This window comes from Mixophyes fleayi, chromosome 5 (genome assembly GCF_038048845.1).
Source record: "Mixophyes fleayi isolate aMixFle1 chromosome 5, aMixFle1.hap1, whole genome shotgun sequence".
NCBI classification, from domain to species: Eukaryota; Metazoa; Chordata; class Amphibia; order Anura; family Limnodynastidae; genus Mixophyes; species Mixophyes fleayi.
In genome coordinates this window covers 202,907,594-202,913,593 of record NC_134406.1, presented here as the reverse complement: position 1 = coordinate 202,913,593, position 6,000 = coordinate 202,907,594, and the positions used below count along the sequence as shown (strand labels likewise).

Here is a 6,000-nt window from a genome sequence, read left to right as displayed (position 1 = left end):
GAAGAGTTTACCGGACAGAGGAATCATCTGACAGGATAAGGCAGAATTGATTATAGCGTTGTCTCTCCTCTGTATATGCTGCACAATTACTCTGTGAAAAAATTGAGGATAATGTTTATCCTCAATTTTTTCACATGAAATATATAGGTGCGTCTTATACAGTGGAGCGTCATATACATGGGGAAATACGGTATGTTATGGACTCAGGTTGTTTGACAGACAGGTACCAAGTGTTGACGACCAGCATCAGATCCCTAGGAGTAGCAGAGAGACACTTGGACCCCATCCACCCACTGCAGAGGAGTCAACACCCGGAGAAGGTTCAAATTGCAACCGAGAATGACACTCGTGAATCTGTTCCGAGAGACCCAAGATCGCAGTTAAAAACACCTGAGCCAAGGACTTTACAAAGACTGTTATCCAGCATGTAGCAGCGGTTTTCCTGTTTTTCCCTGCCCAGTGTTTCTCTCATTTCATTCTCTTTTCAGGACAGTAAATTCCTTCAATGGTGAACAGGTGACAGGTTCAGGTAGTGATATTGAGGAGGTGGGGATGAAGGAGAAGTTGTTAGCGCAATCAGTCCAGCCAATTACACTATTCAATTCAGGGGTAAAAGAAAATTGCTTTTATTTCAAGTCTACATTTTTTTTGCAAGGACATCAAAGAAGCCACGCAGTTGTTATCAAAAGCATTTATTTTTAAACAATATCCGTAAAAATGGATGTAGAAAAAACAAAATATATTTTTAATGCAGTAACATATTTAACATTTATCCTGGCTACTGCATTCTGACATTACTTGAAACAATTCCAGGAAATTTTTCTCCAACTTCTTCAATTTTTTCTTAACATCATTGATGTTTGTCCTTAATTCTGTAAAATATTTGTTCAGCTTTTCCATCTTCTTGACCACACCTTTCCCATCACTAAAAGGGCTACAAATATTACCGCAAGTTCTATCCTTTTCTCCTTCAGATCTTTCGTCAGATATGAGGATGGAATCTATATAAGTAAACAAATTTTTATTATAGTGAACGAAGAAACGGAACACAAGTTCCTTTCTACCAAAGAGCCAACTTCCATTTGCTCACCTTGGACACTGCTTAAAATATTTTTTTGTTTGGGTCCCTCTTGAGTTTTGTCATGCATGTTGCTGTGCTGGTCCATAGCATCTGTAAAATAGGCACCATTTTTTTATAATAACAGAACATAGTGCTCCTTAGGTTGTGTTACAGTTTTACAATGATTTATAATTACCTTCTGTACATTCCATTTTAACTTTTTCAGTAGCTATGCAGCACACTTCATCGTGCATTATTCTTTCTGTGAATAAATGTAAATGTTTTGTTAATCATAGTTATCATTATTTTTTACCGTAAATTACTAACACCATTCACTAGTGTGTTTTAAACATTTTTAATAACCACATTTAATATTCACTTTTTTATGTTTTTTTGGATTCTCAAAAGCCTCTTTATTTTTTAAGTCGGACCATCTTTTTTGGATTTGGAATTTTGTCCCTAATCTGATGTAGTAGTTTCTGTTTTCATTATACAGCCTGCTGCCCTATCTGAAGCAGTAGTCTCTGATGTCGCAGAGCAACATGATAGACCTACGCATGCCAGCCAGCTGACAGTTAACAGCCAGGACATCACAGATGTACCAACACAGCCATAAAGTGGTCAAAGGAGTGAAAAAAAAGGGTCCATGATCTAGAGCAAAGCGATGCACTAACAGAAAGAATGGTACAGTGTACAAACCGTTTGATGTCTCAAAAGTCTCAACAAGATAAATTTGATCTGCTAGGAGCAATGTTTGCAAAATGAGAAGGACTAGCAAACCAATGTGCATAGAGATGGACCGGTTGGTGTATGACATCATCTGTAGGTCAGCCAGTGAGGATCTGGTGCCAGACACTGTTCTAACAACATCCAACCACACACAGGAGCTAGGACATTTCAGGCAGGCACCATTATATACATTTCAGCCACTCCACGTGCAACTTCCCATCATGGGAGGACAATAAGTTACCCCATAACCCTACATGACTTCCACACTTATGGGTAGCACAAGTATACGACAGTATACAGGGAGTCCAGCTCCAATTGATAATAGTGAACTTTTGCATTATGAACAGCTGTGAACCCCTTAATTGTTTTTATTATATTGCACAGTTTTTATATACTCTGTATACTTTCTATTTTAATAGAATAATATTTTTTAAAAATAACTGAATATTTCTTTTACCTGTCCACGCAGATCTTTAACTATAGCATCATAGGTCTCAGGTATAGTCAGACCCAGAGCTTGAAGTGAAATTCCTGTGCTGTATTTGAGCTCTGCCAGTGTCCTTCCAGTGGCCAAAAATCTCAGGGTAGCAACCAGTCTCTGCTCTGCAGATATGGGTCTCCTTAAACGGGTGTCCTCCCTCTGGATGATACCCCATTCATACTGCACCAAAATCCCAGTTTTTCCTGGGTCGAGCTGAAACGACCCGGGTCTTGGTGCAGTATGAATGGTACAAGTGAAAAATCCCGGGTCTAAAAACCCGGGTCTTCAACCCGGGATTTATCGAGGGGTAATTCCCGGGTCGGACCCGGGTTGCCTGTACTATGAATGGGAGAGAGAGAGAGAGAGAGAGAAAATGGGAGAGAGAGAATGGGAGAGAGAGAATGAGAGAGAGAGAATGAGAGAGAGAGAATGAGAGAGAGAAATATTCCAGCTTTCAGCCAATGAAAAGTGCTCTGGTGATGACTCCCACAAATTGCCAGGGCACAGACTTGTGCAGTATGAATGGGGTCAACCCAGGAAATTCCCGGGTCCAAGGTGTAGTATGAATGGTGTTTCTGAGCTGGGACACTCCGAGCCCCTGCAAAAACCCGGCTTGAAAAACCCGGGATATTGCAGGGGCGGCAGTATGAAAGTGGTATTAGGGGGGTGAGAGGTTGGAGCAGTTCCTGGGTTCATTAATCCTCAGGAAATTCCTGAAGTCATCAGGGTTGTTATCCTGTATCTCCTGTAGCAGGGTATGTGCTTGCAGTCTTCTTGCCATTGCGAGTAGCAAAAGACCATGAGTTTGCTGTACTTCAACAGTTTCCATTATATTAAAATAAATCTTTAATGTGCAGTTGCGAAAGAACATACACTATACACAAAGAATGAATGGTGATGACATGTTGCCTTTTCTGGGATCTGAGTTTGTGGGAGGTTTTTGCTGGTGATGTTAAGTCCTTTGTTTAAATGTATTCAGCATATTGCTGCAGGGAGCCCATATATCATTTCAGTGTGTTCACAATTACAATCTTTTGAGCCGACGTTATGACTGTCAAAAATTGTTGACTGGATGGCGGGTATTGCAAAAATCATTTACAACTTGTATAGTGTCTACGCATGAATCTAAAGACCGATCGGACCTTTGGTTGTAGATACAATTGTTGTCAATAACACATTGGTCAGAAAATTCTGCAGTGTGTACCTAGCCTATGGAGGCATTCGGGGAGTTATCCTTTCCCATAATCTCTGACTGACGCTTTTACAATTTTATAATTTTTAGAAAATTCATGACTTTTATATGCCTTCCATCCAAGGGCAGCCTATGCAACTACTATGCGGCCTGGTTGCACAGGTGGCCCTGTCTAGTGTGCCTTCAAGTACAACATTAATTTGAGATCATAACAAATTTATCCAAATAGTTATTTGATTGAGAAAATGAGTATAAAATAATTGTATATATAATTAAAACTAATATGTCAGATCCTTATATTTATGTGTCTGCTGCCACTGTTCCCTTTCATAGTGTTTAAGTACAATAGAATGCTACACAATAGCATTGAACCTCACCCTTCAGTGGTCAGCAGTTGACATTTGCAAGATGTTGAAAAACCAGGCTGGCAGAGACATTACAAATATGCCCAGTTCAGTACTATAACTACAAAATATAAACATGATGAGCAATTTACATGAATGCGGTTTGGATTTACTGGGAAAAGACATGTGTTTGTTATTGTGAACGTAATTGACCTTAACAACTGCATGAAGACATGTGCAAATAAAGTCAATAAATCATTTTATGTCATCATTTGTTTCTGTATACGCTGCTGGTTGTTTACACACTTGACTAAATACAAAATGTTATTGTTTATGAAAGCTTGTATCAAATAAAAAAAAATGAAATTGAAAATGTCAAGGGTTAATGGTCAGGTCATTAGGCTTTGATCCAAATAAGGCTCAAATGCTTAATGTCTTTAAATATTATGAACTTTATCTCTATGGTGGAGTTTGTATGTTTTCTTCGTGTTTGCGTGGGTTTCTTCCGGGTGCTCCGGTTTCCTCCCAAACTCCATAAACATACTGGTAGGTTAACTGGCTCTATTAAATTGACCCTAGTCTCTCTCGGTCTGTGTGTGTCTGTGTCTGTGTGTTAGGGAATTTAGACTGTAAGTTCCAATGGAGCAGTGAGTGAGTTCTCTGTACAGCGCTGTGGAATTAGTGGCGCTATATAAATAGCTTATGATGATGTTATGGTGTCTTTAATACCTGTAATTTGCTAAAGTACTTACAATCCAAACTTGTTTAACTCTCTATTATGAGGGAGAGAACTAAATACCAGGCCCTGCAGGGGGCACATGCCTGCGTTAGTGCCTGTATCATGTTGGGTTTTTGTAATTTATTAAGATTATGTGATTTTATTGGCGATACACACATAGAACCATGAGACTTCCAGTTTCGAAAATTGGAAGTCTTGTGCATTCAATATGCCTTCCACAAACGCAAATTGCCGATAGTAAGTGTGTTGAGTGGTACGTGCTTCACACTGGGACTAAACTAAAGACTAAGCAAAGGTGAACAGCAGGAGACAAGAAGGTACACTTACAGTGAAGTACTAACACTGTAAACTGGTAATTTTGATGGGACTACCTCTGTGGTAACCAGGTTACAAATACAGTTGTCACTACAGTAGATCCCAAGGGGGGAAATTATCAGTCTGCTTTTTCCCACATGTTTGTAATCGCCTCACCTCACTGCAAATCGCCATAGATTTTGGCCTCAAGCTCCCTAATTTATGATCCTGTGCATTGGAGGCATAAAACTTAAATCGCATGTGATTTGTGATGATGGACAGCTAATTGTGACAATTAGAAACACACCTGAAAACTGAAACCCTCCGGCGCCTTTATAGAAAGGGAACAATATTTGAATAATGTTAGATTCTCATTGGTTGATTTCAAAACACTGAAATCGCTGGATTTCGGCCTCACCTGCATTATATAAGTCTGACTAATGCCTATGCTTACTTGATAGAGTTGCAGGAGTTATAGGCATAAGAGAGGCAGTTGGCTATTGTTAGATTTGTGATTTGGCGAGTTTACATCGATTTCTCAGCGCTGTGTCTTGTGTCTTTGTACTGTCTTGTGTTTTTTTTCTATCTGAAACTTATTTGTTCTTGACATTTTTTTTTATTGTTCAGTGTTTCATTTGTGTTTGAGTGTTGTATGTTTGTTAGTGTCTTTTAATGTTCTGCATTTTCTCTGAGCATGGTGAGTGGGAGGAGTTTAGTGAAAGAGCACAGGGAGAGTGAGGAGGAGGTAGAGATAGGTAGATCTTTCCAGGCAGAGGTGGTGGGTGAAGAAGGTGGCGAGGACCAAGGGAGTCAGGATACTGTGTTCTTTGGCAAAACAAAATCAGTCCGCAATGTCAGATTTACTCATGATGAGAATTGTGCCCTTATCACAAGCATAATGTCAGTCTATGCTAGAATTCTGGGCAGCCAGGCAGCAAAAACCTCATCAGTCCACAAGCGTCACATGGGTTCTGAAGTATGTGCAGCTGTAAATGCAGTGTGATCTGTCCGGCGCAGAGCGGAGGATTGCAGGAAGTGATTCTCTGACATCAAGCGCAGAGTAAAGGAGAAGATGGTGGAAGAGCGCAAAGCAGCAGCAACAGGCGGAGGACCGTCATTCAACTTTAAGTACAACTCCTATCTGGATGAATTAAAGAAATT

At 39.9% G+C, this 6,000-nt stretch overlaps 1 long non-coding RNA gene across 1 annotated transcript in view; it reads right to left on the bottom strand.

Annotated features, from left to right (window-relative positions):
• Positions 1-731: 731 nt before the first annotated feature.
• LOC142157815 (uncharacterized) overlaps positions 732-6,000 on the bottom strand; it is a 70,412-nt gene continuing 65,143 nt past the window's right edge. The window contains exons 2-4 of the long non-coding RNA XR_012692648.1: positions 1,257-1,322; positions 1,091-1,171; positions 732-1,001 (exon numbers count right to left, since the gene is read on the bottom strand). This is a non-coding gene — a long non-coding RNA (uncharacterized LOC142157815). The remainder of the gene's footprint in view (positions 1,002-1,090; positions 1,172-1,256; positions 1,323-6,000) is intronic.